Consider the following 14,841-nt stretch of genomic DNA (forward strand, 5'->3'; position numbering starts at 1 on the left):
GTGGTGGGGGGAACCAGAAAGAAGCCAATGGCTGTCCACCCTCTTAGCATGCCCTGCCACAAGTGGCCCCTGGACACCTGGCCAGGCGTCGGGCTCTCTGGGTCTCTCTTTCTTTCTTTGGCACCCTGAATCTTTTCTCAGCCTTAGCATGGAATGCCTTGGCCCCACCTTTTGAAGGGCACCTGCTGCTGGGGAGTGTCACGTCTCTGCAACACGGGTCGGTACGAGAGCCGCCCCCGGCCCTTGCAGCCTCGGATCTGGGGAGCCGGCCCCCGGCTGGGCCAAAGGTGTGGGAACGGCAGCCCGAGGTAAGCTACCCGGGCGACTCGGGGCAGCTGGCTAGCGTCTACCGGCCATACCACCCTGGAAACGCCCGATCCCCTCCGCTCTCGGAAGCTAAGCAGGGTTGGGCTCGGACAGTACTTGGATGGGAGACCTCCTGGGAATACCGGGTGCTGTAGACTCCTGCCTCTCTTCTTCTTTTCCCCAGTCGAGCCAGCACGGAGCTGCTCCTAGCTTCCCAGAAAGAAGCAAGACCCTCGGTGGCCGCTAGGGGCCTAAAGCCGAAAGCCCCCCCTCGCACCCCCTGTCTCCGCCCGCAAAGGACAGAGTTAAAAGCGGCTTGCGCACAAAGGCCCCGGGCAAGGGTTGCCGACTGGCCGGTAATTCCTGGACGCTGCTGGTAAATCGGCTGCTCTTTTCCAAGGTCAGCGAGAAGGATTAGGGGGCTTTGGGAGTTCTTGGAGGCGACTGGATTTGGGAGGATGTTCCAGCTCCCGCTCAACAAGGCCGTGCGACCGTGAGTTGGTAGGAGCTTGTGACGGAGGGGTAAATCTGTCCCACTTGTAAGGTATATAGTTGAGCGAAGTGGCTAAAAAGAAATGTTGTCTGCCGCTGATTTTTGCATTGCTGGTGGAGGAAAAGAAAGACTTGAGATTGTGAAGGAGCCTTGGCTCTTGGAAGTGCGCCTCACCCGGTCGCGCGCAAGCAGCGGCAGCATGAGGCTGCAGAGAGTTGAGGGAGGGGAAGGCCAAGAGGAACGGGCCTGGTGTGGAGCCGTGCAAAGAACAGCAGCAGCGTCAGCAGCGTCAGCAGCGTCGTCGGCACTGTGAAGCAGAAGAGCAGAAAGCGAGAGGCCTGTCTCTGCCTACAGCCACACCACCCTGAACACGCCCGATCTCGTCTGATCTTGGAAGCTAAGCAGGGTCGGGCCTGGTTAGTACTTGGATGGGAGACCGCCTGGGAATACCAGGTGCTGTAGGCTTTTGCTTTTCCTCACCGGCACCAGCAGGAGTCGCACTCCTCCCTTTAGGACCTTTTCTTCCCTCACACTTTTTCAAGGGCGCACTTACTTGCTTTTTGTCGTTTGCTTTCCGTCTGCTGCTCTTTAACCCCCTAATGCCAGGAAAGCACCGCACTGCATTATCATAGCCCTCACAGCTTTCTTTCTGCTTCCAATGCCCTACAGGGACATTGAAAGAAATCTGTGGTAGAAAAAGAAAAAGAAAACTACTGTACCACCCCCTTCCTTCTACACTTACCCCTTTTTGGTAAGAAAGAAACGAGAAATGTACAGAAACAGACCCTGTATTTGGTAGCTTGCTATCCGGAAAGACAATACCAGGTAGGATGGGGTTGTAGTTGTCAGTCTGCGACGCCACCGTTCCCCACAGCGACATTCATACACGGCGGATAAATAAGACCGGACGAGCGTACAGTACCTCGGGTCCTCCGGACCGGTAGAGGCCCGGTGAAACTTTACGAGTGACTTTGAAAACACGGTACAACACACTTCAGCAGGCAGACTTTACAGCGCAGGTAGATTAGCATTCTTCGGAAAACTCCAGCTGAAAGTCCATGGCCACAGAACGGCAGTAGCTATCAGCCCGCTCTCGTGGACTGCAACGCGCGTGGCTGTCGGCTAAAGGTGTACCACTAGACGGTGATCCAGACTGCGGACGGCGGCATAGGAATGGTAAACCGACTTTAGGTTATTTTCAGGGGTTCGGCAGACTTCAGCACGGATCTTGCTGTAGGAAAGGTATAGTCCCAAGAGGAGGCAGTTACTTACCATGGCTCCCTTGGACTAGGACTCTTGGGGAAGAAAGATATTTGGTCTCCCTCACTCCCATGCGCGTCACATAGGCTTAGGCGGCCTTTCCTTCTCCTCCATCTTCGGCAAGGCAAGGGCTAATGGTGCCCTCGTGCGTCTCTGTGCTAGCGAACCCTCGGGTGGAAGATGGGTGCTTCTCAGCAGAGCAGACTTAGACTTCACTCCACTGAACTCTCTTGTGGAAGCCAATCACACATATGTATAGATTCATCCCCACCACGTCACATGGCACTGTAAGATGGATACATTCAGCAGCAGCAGAGCTCACAGGCAATGACTTTAAGGGAGTTAACCCTTCAGACGCTGCAGCTGTGCAACACGCACAGAGAAAATAGACATGACAGCTTTGCACAGTGCATCCACATAAGACAGAGATGTATGACAATTCTGGAGGGGACCAGGATGTCACTCTGGGACACTCCGGCGGCGGCGGCAGCAGCAGCAGCAAGGCTGTTGGAGGCAACGAGCGGTGAGCTGCAGGCCGAGCTAGAACGCAGCGGAAGAAGATAAAGGTGGTGGTGGTGGTGGGGGGAACCAGAAAGAAGCCAATGGCTGTCCACCCTCTTAGCATGCCCTGCCACAAGTGGCCCCTGGACACCTGGCCAGGCGTCGGGCTCTCTGGGTCTCTCTTTCTTTCTTTGGCACCCTGAATCTTTTCTCAGCCTTAGCATGGAATGCCTTGGCCCCACCTTTTGAAGGGCACCTGCTGCTGGGGAGTGTCACGTCTCTGCAACACGGGTCGGTACGAGAGCCGCCCCCGGCCCTTGCAGCCTCGGATCTGGGGAGCCGGCCCCCGGCTGGGCCAAAGGTGTGGGAACGGCAGCCCGAGGTAAGCTACCCGGGCGACTCGGGGCAGCTGGCTAGCGTCTACCGGCCATACCACCCTGGAAACGCCCGACCCCCTCCGCTCTCGGAAGCTAAGCAGGGTTGGGCTCGGACAGTACTTGGATGGGAGACCTCCTGGGAATACCGGGTGCTGTAGACTCCTGCCTCTCTTCTTCTTTTCCCCAGTCGAGCCAGCACGGAGCTGCTCCTAGCTTCCCAGAAAGAAGCAAGACCCTCGGTGGCCGCTAGGGGCCTAAAGCCGAAAGCCCCCCCTCGCACCCCCTGTCTCCGCCCGCAAAGGACAGAGTTAAAAGCGGCTTGCGCACAAAGGCCCCGGGCAAGGGTTGCCGACTGGCCGGTAATTCCTGGACGCTGCTGGTAAATCGGCTGCTCTTTTCCAAGGTCAGCGAGAAGGATTAGGGGGCTTTGGGAGTTCTTGGAGGCGACTGGATTTGGGAGGATGTTCCAGCTCCCGCTCAACAAGGCCGTGCGACCGTGAGTTGGTAGGAGCTTGTGACGGAGGGGTAAATCTGTCCCACTTGTAAGGTATATAGTTGAGCGAAGTGGCTAAAAAGAAATGTTGTCTGCCGCTGATTTTTGCATTGCTGGTGGAGGAAAAGAAAGACTTGAGATTGTGAAGGAGCCTTGGCTCTTGGAAGTGCGCCTCACCCGGTCGCGCGCAAGCAGCGGCAGCATGAGGCTGCAGAGAGTTGAGGGAGGGGAAGGCCAAGAGGAACGGGCCTGGTGTGGAGCCGTGCAAAGAACAGCAGCAGCGTCAGCAGCGTCGTCGGCACTGTGAAGCAGAAGAGCAGAAAGCGAGAGGCCTGTCTCTGCCTACGGCCACACCACCCTGAACACGCCCGATCTCGTCTGATCTCGGAAGCTAAGCAGGGTCAGGCCTGGTTAGTACTTGGATGGGAGACCGCCTGGGAATACCAGGTGCTGTAGGCTTTTGCTTTTCCTCACCGGCACCAGCAGGAGTCGCACTCCTCCCTTTAGGACCTTTTCTTCCCTCACCCTTTTTCAAGGGCGCACTTACTTGCTTTTTGTCGTTTGCTTTCCGTCTGCTGCTCTTTAACCCCCTAATGCCAGGAAAGCACCGCACTGCATTATCATAGCCCTCACAGCTTTCTTTCTGCTTCCAATGCCCTACAGGGACATTGAAAGAAATCTGTGGTAGAAAAAGAAAAAGAAAACTACTGTACCACCCCCTTCCTTCTACACTTACCCCTTTTTGGTAAGAAAGAAACGAGAAATGTACAGAAACAGACCCTGTGTTTGGTAGCTTGCTATCCGGAAAGACAATACCAGGTAGGATGGGGTTGTAGTTGTCAGTCTGCGACGCCACCGTTCCCCACAGCGGCATTCATACACGGCGGATAAATAAGACCGGACGAGCGTACAGTACCTCGGGTCCTCCGGACCGGTAGAGGCCCGGTGAAACTTTACGAGTGACTTTGAAAACACGGTACAACACACTTCAGCAGGCAGACTTTACAGCGCAGGTAGATTAGCATTCTTCGGAAAACTCCAGCTGAAAGTCCATGGCCACAGAACGGCAGTAGCTATCAGCCCGCTCTCGTGGACTGCAACGCGCGTGGCTGTCGGCTAAAGGTGTACCACTAGACGGTGATCCAGACTGCGGACGGCGGCATAGGAATGGTAAACCGACTTTAGGTTATTTTCAGGGGTTCGGCAGACTTCAGCACGGATCTTGCTGTAGGAAAGGTATAGTCCCAAGAGGAGGCAGTTACTTACCATGGCTCTCTTGGACTAGGACTCTTGGGGAAGAAAGATATTTGGTCTCCCTCACTCCCATGCGCGTCACATAGGCTTAGGCGGCCTTTCCTTCTCCTCCATCTTCGGCAAGGCAAGGGCTAATGGTGCCCTCGTGCGTCTCTGTGCTAGCGAACCCTCGGGTGGAAGATGGGTGCTTCTCAGCAGAGCAGACTTAGACTTCACTCCACTGAACTCTCTTGTGGAAGCCAATCACACATATGTATAGATTCATCCCCACCACGTCACATGGCACTGTAAGATGGATACATTCAGCAGCAGCAGAGCTCACAGGCAATGACTTTAAGGGAGTTAACCCTTCAGACGCTGCAGCTGTGCAACACGCACAGAGAAAATAGACATGACAGCTTTGCACAGTGCATCCACATAAGACAGAGATGTATGACAATTCTGGAGGGGACCAGGATGTCACTCTGGGACACTCCGGCGGCGGCGGCAGCAGCAGCAGCAAGGCTGTTGGAGGCAACGAGCGGTGAGCTGCAGGCCGAGCTAGAACGCAGCGGAAGAAGATAAAGGTGGTGGTGGTGGTGGGGGGAACCAGAAAGAAGCCAATGGCTGTCCACCCTCTTAGCATGCCCTGCCACAAGTGGCCCCTGGACACCTGGCCAGGCGTCGGGCTCTCTGGGTCTCTCTTTCTTTCTTTGGCACCCTGAATCTTTTCTCAGCCTTAGCATGGAATGCCTTGGCCCCACCTTTTGAAGGGCACCTGCTGCTGGGGAGTGTCACGTCTCTGCAACACGGGTCGGTACGAGAGCCGCCCCCGGCCCTTGCAGCCTCGGATCTGGGGAGCCGGCCCCCGGCTGGGCCAAAGGTGTGGGAACGGCAGCCCGAGGTAAGCTACCCGGGCGACTCGGGGCAGCTGGCTAGCGTCTACCGGCCATACCACCCTGGAAACGCCCGATCCCCTCCGCTCTCGGAAGCTAAGCAGGGTTGGGCTCGGACAGTACTTGGATGGGAGACCTCCTGGGAATACCGGGTGCTGTAGACTCCTGCCTCTCTTCTTCTTTTCCCCAGTCGAGCCAGCACGGAGCTGCTCCTAGCTTCCCAGAAAGAAGCAAGACCCTCGGTGGCCGCTAGGGGCCTAAAGCCGAAAGCCCCCCCCTCGCACCCCCTGTCTCCGCCCGCAAAGGACAGAGTTAAAAGCGGCTTGCGCACAAAGGCCCCGGGCAAGGGTTGCCGACTGGCCGGTAATTCCTGGACGCTGCTGGTAAATCGGCTGCTCTTTTCCAAGGTCAGCGAGAAGGATTAGGGGGCTTTGGGAGTTCTTGGAGGCGACTGGATTTGGGAGGATGTTCCAGCTCCCGCTCAACAAGGCCGTGCGACCGTGAGTTGGTAGGAGCTTGTGACGGAGGGGTAAATCTGTCCCACTTGTAAGGTATATAGTTGAGCGAAGTGGCTAAAAAGAAATGTTGTCTGCCGCTGATTTTTGCATTGCTGGTGGAGGAAAAGAAAGACTTGAGATTGTGAAGGAGCCTTGGCTCTTGGAAGTGCGCCTCACCCGGTCGCGCGCAAGCAGCGGCAGCATGAGGCTGCAGAGAGTTGAGGGAGGGGAAGGCCAAGAGGAACGGGCCTGGTGTGGAGCCGTGCAAAGAACAGCAGCAGCGTCAGCAGCGTCGTCGGCACTGTGAAGCAGAAGAGCAGAAAGCGAGAGGCCTGTCTCTGCCTACGGCCACACCACCCTGAACACGCCCGATCTCGTCTGATCTCGGAAGCTAAGCAGGGTCGGGCCTGGTTAGTACTTGGATGGGAGACCGCCTGGGAATACCAGGTGCTGTAGGCTTTTGCTTTTCCTCACCGGCACCAGCAGGAGTCGCACTCCTCCCTTTAGGACCTTTTCTTCCCTCACCCTTTTTCAAGGGCGCACTTACTTGCTTTTTGTCGTTTGCTTTCCGTCTGCTGCTCTTTAACCCCCTAATGCCAGGAAAGCACCGCACTGCATTATCATAGCCCTCACAGCTTTCTTTCTGCTTCCAATGCCCTACAGGGACATTGAAAGAAATCTGTGGTAGAAAAAGAAAAAGAAAACTACTGTACCACCCCCTTCCTTCTACACTTACCCCTTTTTGGTAAGAAAGAAACGAGAAATGTACAGAAACAGACCCTGTGTTTGGTAGCTTGCTATCCGGAAAGACAATACCAGGTAGGATGGGGTTGTAGTTGTCAGTCTGCGACGCCACCGTTCCCCACAGCGGCATTCATACACGGCGGATAAATAAGACCGGACGAGCGTACAGTACCTCGGGTCCTCCGGACCGGTAGAGGCCCGGTGAAACTTTACGAGTGACTTTGAAAACACGGTACAACACACTTCAGCAGGCAGACTTTACAGCGCAGGTAGATTAGCATTCTTCGGAAAACTCCAGCTGAAAGTCCATGGCCACAGAACGGCAGTAACTATCAGCCCGCTCTCGTGGACTGCAACGCGCGTGGCTGTCGGCTAAAGGTGTACCACTAGACGGTGATCCAGACTGCGGACGGCGGCATAGGAATGGTAAACCGACTTTAGGTTATTTTCAGGGGTTCGGCAGACTTCAGCACGGATCTTGCTGTAGGAAAGGTATAGTCCCAAGAGGAGGCAGTTACTTACCATGGCTCCCTTGGACTAGGACTCTTGGGGAAGAAAGATATTTGGTCTCCCTCACTCCCATGCGCGTCACATAGGCTTAGGCGGCCTTTCCTTCTCCTCCATCTTCGGCAAGGCAAGGGCTAATGGTGCCCTCGTGCGTCTCTGTGCTAGCGAACCCTCGGGTGGAAGATGGGTGCTTCTCAGCAGAGCAGACTTAGACTTCACTCCACTGAACTCTCTTGTGGAAGCCAATCACACATATGTATAGATTCATCCCCACCACGTCACATGGCACTGTAAGATGGATACATTCAGCAGCAGCAGAGCTCACAGGCAATGACTTTAAGGGAGTTAACCCTTCAGACGCTGCAGCTGTGCAACACGCACAGAGAAAATAGACATGACAGCTTTGCACAGTGCATCCACATAAGACAGAGATGTATGACAATTCTGGAGGGGACCAGGATGTCACTCTGGGACACTCCGGCGGCGGCGGCAGCAGCAGCAGCAAGGCTGTTGGAGGCAACGAGCGGTGAGCTGCAGGCCGAGCTAGAACGCAGCGGAAGAAGATAAAGGTGGTGGTGGTGGTGGGGGGAACCAGAAAGAAGCCAATGGCTGTCCACCCTCTTAGCATGCCCTGCCACAAGTGGCCCCTGGACACCTGGCCAGGCGTCGGGCTCTCTGGGTCTCTCTTTCTTTCTTTGGCACCCTGAATCTTTTCTCAGCCTTAGCATGGAATGCCTTGGCCCCACCTTTTGAAGGGCACCTGCTGCTGGGGAGTGTCACGTCTCTGCAACACGGGTCGGTACGAGAGCCGCCCCCGGCCCTTGCAGCCTCGGATCTGGGGAGCCGGCCCCCGGCTGGGCCAAAGGTGTGGGAACGGCAGCCCGAGGTAAGCTACCCGGGCGACTCGGGGCAGCTGGCTAGCGTCTACCGGCCATACCACCCTGGAAACGCCCGATCCCCTCCGCTCTCGGAAGCTAAGCAGAGTTGGGCTCGGACAGTACTTGGATGGGAGACCTCCTGGGAATACCGGGTGCTGTAGACTCCTGCCTCTCTTCTTCTTTTCCCCAGTCGAGCCAGCACGGAGCTGCTCCTAGCTTCCCAGAAAGAAGCAAGACCCTCGGTGGCCGCTAGGGGCCTAAAGCCGAAAGCCCCCCCTCGCACCCCCTGTCTCCGCCCGCAAAGGACAGAGTTAAAAGCGGCTTGCGCACAAAGGCCCCGGGCAAGGGTTGCCGACTGGCCGGTAATTCCTGGACGCTGCTGGTAAATCGGGTGCTCTTTTCCAAGGTCAGCGAGAAGGATTAGGGGGCTTTGGGAGTTCTTGGAGGCGACTGGATTTGGGAGGATGTTCCAGCTCCCGCTCAACAAGGCCGTGCGACCGTGAGTTGGTAGGAGCTTGTGACGGAGGGGTAAATCTGTCCCACTTGTAAGGTATATAGTTGAGCGAAGTGGCTAAAAAGAAATGTTGTCTGCCGCTGATTTTTGCATTGCTGGTGGAGGAAAAGAAAGACTTGAGATTGTGAAGGAGCCTTGGCTCTTGGAAGTGCGCCTCACCCGGTCGCGCGCAAGCAGCGGCAGCATGAGGCTGCAGAGAGTTGAGGGAGGGGAAGGCCAAGAGGAACGGGCCTGGTGTGGAGCCGTGCAAAGAACAGCAGCAGCGTCAGCAGCGTCAGCAGCGTCAGCAGCGTCAGCAGCGTCGTCGGCACTGTGAAGCAGAAGAGCAGAAAGCGAGAGGCCTGTCTCTGCCTACGGCCACACCACCCTGAACACGCCCGATCTCGTCTGATCTCGGAAGCTAAGCAGGGTCGGGCCTGGTTAGTACTTGGATGGGAGACCGCCTGGGAATACCAGGTGCTGTAGGCTTTTGCTTTTCCTCACCGGCACCAGCAGGAGTCGCACTCCTCCCTTTAGGACCTTTTCTTCCCTCAGCCTTTTTCAAGGGCGCACTTACTTGCTTTTTGTCGTTTGCTTTCCGTCTGCTGCTCTTTAACCCCCTAATGCCAGGAAAGCACCGCACTGCATTATCATAGCCCTCACAGCTTTCTTTCTGCTTCCAATGCCCTACAGGGACATTGAAAGAAATCTGTGGTAGAAAAAGAAAAAGAAAACTACTGTACCACCCCCTTCCTTCTACACTTACCCCTTTTTGGTAAGAAAGAAACGAGAAATGTACAGAAACAGACCCTGTGTTTGGTAGCTTGCTATCCGGAAAGACAATACCAGGTAGGATGGGGTTGTAGTTGTCAGTCTGCGACGCCACCGTTCCCCACAGCGGCATTCATACACGGCGGATAAATAAGACCGGACGAGCGTACAGTACCTCGGGTCCTCCGGACCGGTAGAGGCCCGGTGAAACTTTACGAGTGACTTTGAAAACACGGTACAACACACTTCAGCAGGCAGACTTTACAGCGCAGGTAGATTAGCATTCTTCGGAAAACTCCAGCTGAAAGTCCATGGCCACAGAACGGCAGTAGCTATCAGCCCGCTCTCGTGGACTGCAACGCGCGTGGCTGTCGGCTAAAGGTGTACCACTAGACGGTGATCCAGACTGCGGACGGCGGCATAGGAATGGTAAACCGACTTTAGGTTATTTTCAGGGGTTCGGCAGACTTCAGCACGGATCTTGCTGTAGGAAAGGTATAGTCCCAAGAGGAGGCAGTTACTTACCATGGCTCTCTTGGACTAGGACTCTTGGGGAAGAAAGATATTTGGTCTCCCTCACTCCCATGCGCGTCACATAGGCTTAGGCGGCCTTTCCTTCTCCTCCATCTTCGGCAAGGCAAGGGCTAATGGTGCCCTCGTGCGTCTCTGTGCTAGCGAACCCTCGGGTGGAAGATGGGTGCTTCTCAGCAGAGCAGACTTAGACTTCACTCCACTGAACTCTCTTGTGGAAGCCAATCACACATATGTATAGATTCATCCCCACCACGTCACATGGCACTGTAAGATGGATACATTCAGCAGCAGCAGAGCTCACAGGCAATGACTTTAAGGGAGTTAACCCTTCAGACGCTGCAGCTGTGCAACACGCACAGAGAAAATAGACATGACAGCTTTGCACAGTGCATCCACATAAGACAGAGATGTATGACAATTCTGGAGGGGACCAGGATGTCACTCTGGGACACTCCGGCGGCGGCGGCAGCAGCAGCAGCAAGGCTGTTGGAGGCAACGAGCGGTGAGCTGCAGGCCGAGCTAGAACGCAGCGGAAGAAGATAAAGGTGGTGGTGGTGGTGGGGGGAACCAGAAAGAAGCCAATGGCTGTCCACCCTCTTAGCATGCCCTGCCACAAGTGGCCCCTGGACACCTGGCCAGGCGTCGGGCTCTCTGGGTCTCTCTTTCTTTCTTTGGCACCCTGAATCTTTTCTCAGCCTTAGCATGGAATGCCTTGGCCCCACCTTTTGAAGGGCACCTGCTGCTGGGGAGTGTCACGTCTCTGCAACACGGGTCGGTACGAGAGCCGCCCCCGGCCCTTGCAGCCTCGGATCTGGGGAGCCGGCCCCCGGCTGGGCCAAAGGTGTGGGAACGGCAGCCCGAGGTAAGCTACCCGGGCGACTCGGGGCAGCTGGCTAGCGTCTACCGGCCATACCACCCTGGAAACGCCCGATCCCCTCCGCTCTCGGAAGCTAAGCAGGGTTGGGCTCGGACAGTACTTGGATGGGAGACCTCCTGGGAATACCGGGTGCTGTAGACTCCTGCCTCTCTTCTTCTTTTCCCCAGTCGAGCCAGCACGGAGCTGCTCCTAGCTTCCCAGAAAGAAGCAAGACCCTCGGTGGCCGCTAGGGGCCTAAAGCCGAAAGCCCCCCCCTCGCACCCCCTGTCTCCGCCCGCAAAGGACAGAGTTAAAAGCGGCTTGCGCACAAAGGCCCCGGGCAAGGGTTGCCGACTGGCCGGTAATTCCTGGACGCTGCTGGTAAATCGGCTGCTCTTTTCCAAGGTCAGCGAGAAGGATTAGGGGGCTTTGGGAGTTCTTGGAGGCGACTGGATTTGGGAGGATGTTCCAGCTCCCGCTCAACAAGGCCGTGCGACCGTGAGTTGGTAGGAGCTTGTGACGGAGGGGTAAATCTGTCCCACTTGTAAGGTATATAGTTGAGCGAAGTGGCTAAAAAGAAATGTTGTCTGCCGCTGATTTTTGCATTGCTGGTGGAGGAAAAGAAAGACTTGAGATTGTGAAGGAGCCTTGGCTCTTGGAAGTGCGCCTCACCCGGTCGCGCGCAAGCAGCGGCAGCATGAGGCTGCAGAGAGTTGAGGGAGGGGAAGGCCAAGAGGAACGGGCCTGGTGTGGAGCCGTGCAAAGAACAGCAGCAGCGTCAGCAGCGTCGTCGGCACTGTGAAGCAGAAGAGCAGAAAGCGAGAGGCCTGTCTCTGCCTACGGCCACACCACCCTGAACACGCCCGATCTCGTCTGATCTCGGAAGCTAAGCAGGGTCGGGCCTGGTTAGTACTTGGATGGGAGACCGCCTGGGAATACCAGGTGCTGTAGGCTTTTGCTTTTCCTCACCGGCACCAGCAGGAGTCGCACTCCTCCCTTTAGGACCTTTTCTTCCCTCACCCTTTTTCAAGGGCGCACTTACTTGCTTTTTGTCGTTTGCTTTCCGTCTGCTGCTCTTTAACCCCCTAATGCCAGGAAAGCACCGCACTGCATTATCATAGCCCTCACAGCTTTCTTTCTGCTTCCAATGCCCTACAGGGACATTGAAAGAAATCTGTGGTAGAAAAAGAAAAAGAAAACTACTGTACCACCCCCTTCCTTCTACACTTACCCCTTTTTGGTAAGAAAGAAACGAGAAATGTACAGAAACAGACCCTGTATTTGGTAGCTTGCTATCCGGAAAGACAATACCAGGTAGGATGGGGTTGTAGTTGTCAGTCTGCGACGCCACCGTTCCCCACAGCGACATTCATACACGGCGGATAAATAAGACCGGACGAGCGTACAGTACCTCGGGTCCTCCGGACCGGTAGAGGCCCGGTGAAACTTTACGAGTGACTTTGAAAACACGGTACAACACACTTCAGCAGGCAGACTTTACAGCGCAGGTAGATTAGCATTCTTCGGAAAACTCCAGCTGAAAGTCCATGGCCACAGAACGGCAGTAGCTATCAGCCCGCTCTCGTGGACTGCAACGCGCGTGGCTGTCGGCTAAAGGTGTACCACTAGACGGTGATCCAGACTGCGGACGGCGGCATAGGAATGGTAAACCGACTTTAGGTTATTTTCAGGGGTTCGGCAGACTTCAGCACGGATCTTGCTGTAGGAAAGGTATAGTCCCAAGAGGAGGCAGTTACTTACCATGGCTCCCTTGGACTAGGACTCTTGGGGAAGAAAGATATTTGGTCTCCCTCACTCCCATGCGCGTCACATAGGCTTAGGCGGCCTTTCCTTCTCCTCCATCTTCGGCAAGGCAAGGGCTAATGGTGCCCTCGTGCGTCTCTGTGCTAGCGAACCCTCGGGTGGAAGATGGGTGCTTCTCAGCAGAGCAGACTTAGACTTCACTCCACTGAACTCTCTTGTGGAAGCCAATCACACATATGTATAGATTCATCCCCACCACGTCACATGGCACTGTAAGATGGATACATTCAGCAGCAGCAGAGCTCACAGGCAATGACTTTAAGGGAGTTAACCCTTCAGACGCTGCAGCTGTGCAACACGCACAGAGAAAATAGACATGACAGCTTTGCACAGTGCATCCACATAAGACAGAGATGTATGACAATTCTGGAGGGGACCAGGATGTCACTCTGGGACACTCCGGCGGCGGCGGCAGCAGCAGCAGCAAGGCTGTTGGAGGCAACGAGCGGTGAGCTGCAGGCCGAGCTAGAACGCAGCGGAAGAAGATAAAGGTGGTGGTGGTGGTGGGGGGAACCAGAAAGAAGCCAATGGCTGTCCACCCTCTTAGCATGCCCTGCCACAAGTGGCCCCTGGACACCTGGCCAGGCGTCGGGCTCTCTGGGTCTCTCTTTCTTTCTTTGGCACCCTGAATCTTTTCTCAGCCTTAGCATGGAATGCCTTGGCCCCACCTTTTGAAGGGCACCTGCTGCTGGGGAGTGTCACGTCTCTGCAACACGGGTCGGTACGAGAGCCGCCCCCGGCCCTTGCAGCCTCGGATCTGGGGAGCCGGCCCCCGGCTGGGCCAAAGGTGTGGGAACGGCAGCCCGAGGTAAGCTACCCGGGCGACTCGGGGCAGCTGGCTAGCGTCTACCGGCCATACCACCCTGGAAACGCCCGACCCCCTCCGCTCTCGGAAGCTAAGCAGGGTTGGGCTCGGACAGTACTTGGATGGGAGACCTCCTGGGAATACCGGGTGCTGTAGACTCCTGCCTCTCTTCTTCTTTTCCCCAGTCGAGCCAGCACGGAGCTGCTCCTAGCTTCCCAGAAAGAAGCAAGACCCTCGGTGGCCGCTAGGGGCCTAAAGCCGAAAGCCCCCCCTCGCACCCCCTGTCTCCGCCCGCAAAGGACAGAGTTAAAAGCGGCTTGCGCACAAAGGCCCCGGGCAAGGGTTGCCGACTGGCCGGTAATTCCTGGACGCTGCTGGTAAATCGGCTGCTCTTTTCCAAGGTCAGCGAGAAGGATTAGGGGGCTTTGGGAGTTCTTGGAGGCGACTGGATTTGGGAGGATGTTCCAGCTCCCGCTCAACAAGGCCGTGCGACCGTGAGTTGGTAGGAGCTTGTGACGGAGGGGTAAATCTGTCCCACTTGTAAGGTATATAGTTGAGCGAAGTGGCTAAAAAGAAATGTTGTCTGCCGCTGATTTTTGCATTGCTGGTGGAGGAAAAGAAAGACTTGAGATTGTGAAGGAGCCTTGGCTCTTGGAAGTGCGCCTCACCCGGTCGCGCGCAAGCAGCGGCAGCATGAGGCTGCAGAGAGTTGAGGGAGGGGAAGGCCAAGAGGAACGGGCCTGGTGTGGAGCCGTGCAAAGAACAGCAGCAGCGTCAGCAGCGTCGTCGGCACTGTGAAGCAGAAGAGCAGAAAGCGAGAGGCCTGTCTCTGCCTACGGCCACACCACCCTGAACACGCCCGATCTCGTCTGATCTCGGAAGCTAAGCAGGGTCAGGCCTGGTTAGTACTTGGATGGGAGACCGCCTGGGAATACCAGGTGCTGTAGGCTTTTGCTTTTCCTCACCGGCACCAGCAGGAGTCGCACTCCTCCCTTTAGGACCTTTTCTTCCCTCACCCTTTTTCAAGGGCGCACTTACTTGCTTTTTGTCGTTTGCTTTCCGTCTGCTGCTCTTTAACCCCCTAATGCCAGGAAAGCACCGCACTGCATTATCATAGCCCTCACAGCTTTCTTTCTGCTTCCAATGCCCTACAGGGACATTGAAAGAAATCTGTGGTAGAAAAAGAAAAAGAAAACTACTGTACCACCCCCTTCCTTCTACACTTACCCCTTTTTGGTAAGAAAGAAACGAGAAATGTACAGAAACAGACCCTGTGTTTGGTAGCTTGCTATCCGGAAAGACAATACCAGGTAGGATGGGGTTGTAGTTGTCAGTCTGCGACGCCACCGTTCCCCACAGCGGCATTCATACAC

The 14,841-nt window shown here is 55.8% G+C and overlaps 12 non-coding genes across 12 annotated transcripts; all 12 read left to right on the forward strand.

Annotated features, from left to right (window-relative positions):
• Positions 1–344: 344 nt before the first annotated feature.
• On the forward strand, positions 345–464 carry LOC136579287 (5S ribosomal RNA). Its single transcript, XR_010786770.1, has one exon. It is a non-coding gene; the product is annotated as a 5S ribosomal RNA (ribosomal RNA).
• Positions 465–1,145: 681 nt separating this feature from the next.
• LOC136579264 (5S ribosomal RNA) lies at positions 1,146–1,264 on the forward strand. The gene has a single exon (XR_010786748.1). It is a non-coding gene; the product is annotated as a 5S ribosomal RNA (ribosomal RNA).
• A 1,714-nt stretch (positions 1,265–2,978) lies between these two features.
• LOC136579350 (5S ribosomal RNA) lies at positions 2,979–3,098 on the forward strand. The gene has a single exon (XR_010786831.1). It is a non-coding gene; the product is annotated as a 5S ribosomal RNA (ribosomal RNA).
• A 672-nt stretch (positions 3,099–3,770) lies between these two features.
• On the forward strand, positions 3,771–3,889 carry LOC136579271 (5S ribosomal RNA). The gene has a single exon (XR_010786755.1). It is a non-coding gene; the product is annotated as a 5S ribosomal RNA (ribosomal RNA).
• Positions 3,890–5,603: 1,714 nt separating this feature from the next.
• On the forward strand, positions 5,604–5,723 carry LOC136579288 (5S ribosomal RNA). Its single transcript, XR_010786771.1, has one exon. It is a non-coding gene; the product is annotated as a 5S ribosomal RNA (ribosomal RNA).
• Positions 5,724–6,396: 673 nt separating this feature from the next.
• On the forward strand, positions 6,397–6,515 carry LOC136579374 (5S ribosomal RNA). Its single transcript, XR_010786854.1, has one exon. It is a non-coding gene; the product is annotated as a 5S ribosomal RNA (ribosomal RNA).
• A 1,714-nt stretch (positions 6,516–8,229) lies between these two features.
• Positions 8,230–8,349, forward strand: LOC136579368 (5S ribosomal RNA). Its single transcript, XR_010786849.1, has one exon. It is a non-coding gene; the product is annotated as a 5S ribosomal RNA (ribosomal RNA).
• Positions 8,350–9,048: 699 nt separating this feature from the next.
• On the forward strand, positions 9,049–9,167 carry LOC136579383 (5S ribosomal RNA). The gene has a single exon (XR_010786859.1). It is a non-coding gene; the product is annotated as a 5S ribosomal RNA (ribosomal RNA).
• Positions 9,168–10,881: 1,714 nt separating this feature from the next.
• On the forward strand, positions 10,882–11,001 carry LOC136579289 (5S ribosomal RNA). Its single transcript, XR_010786772.1, has one exon. It is a non-coding gene; the product is annotated as a 5S ribosomal RNA (ribosomal RNA).
• A 673-nt stretch (positions 11,002–11,674) lies between these two features.
• On the forward strand, positions 11,675–11,793 carry LOC136579393 (5S ribosomal RNA). Its single transcript, XR_010786865.1, has one exon. It is a non-coding gene; the product is annotated as a 5S ribosomal RNA (ribosomal RNA).
• Positions 11,794–13,507: 1,714 nt separating this feature from the next.
• LOC136579351 (5S ribosomal RNA) lies at positions 13,508–13,627 on the forward strand. Its single transcript, XR_010786832.1, has one exon. It is a non-coding gene; the product is annotated as a 5S ribosomal RNA (ribosomal RNA).
• Positions 13,628–14,299: 672 nt separating this feature from the next.
• LOC136579272 (5S ribosomal RNA) lies at positions 14,300–14,418 on the forward strand. The gene has a single exon (XR_010786756.1). It is a non-coding gene; the product is annotated as a 5S ribosomal RNA (ribosomal RNA).
• Positions 14,419–14,841: the final 423 nt, after the last annotated feature.

The sequence above is a fragment of the Eleutherodactylus coqui genome, chromosome 9 (genome assembly GCF_035609145.1).
Source record: "Eleutherodactylus coqui strain aEleCoq1 chromosome 9, aEleCoq1.hap1, whole genome shotgun sequence".
NCBI lineage: Eukaryota > Metazoa > Chordata > Amphibia > Anura > Eleutherodactylidae > Eleutherodactylus > Eleutherodactylus coqui.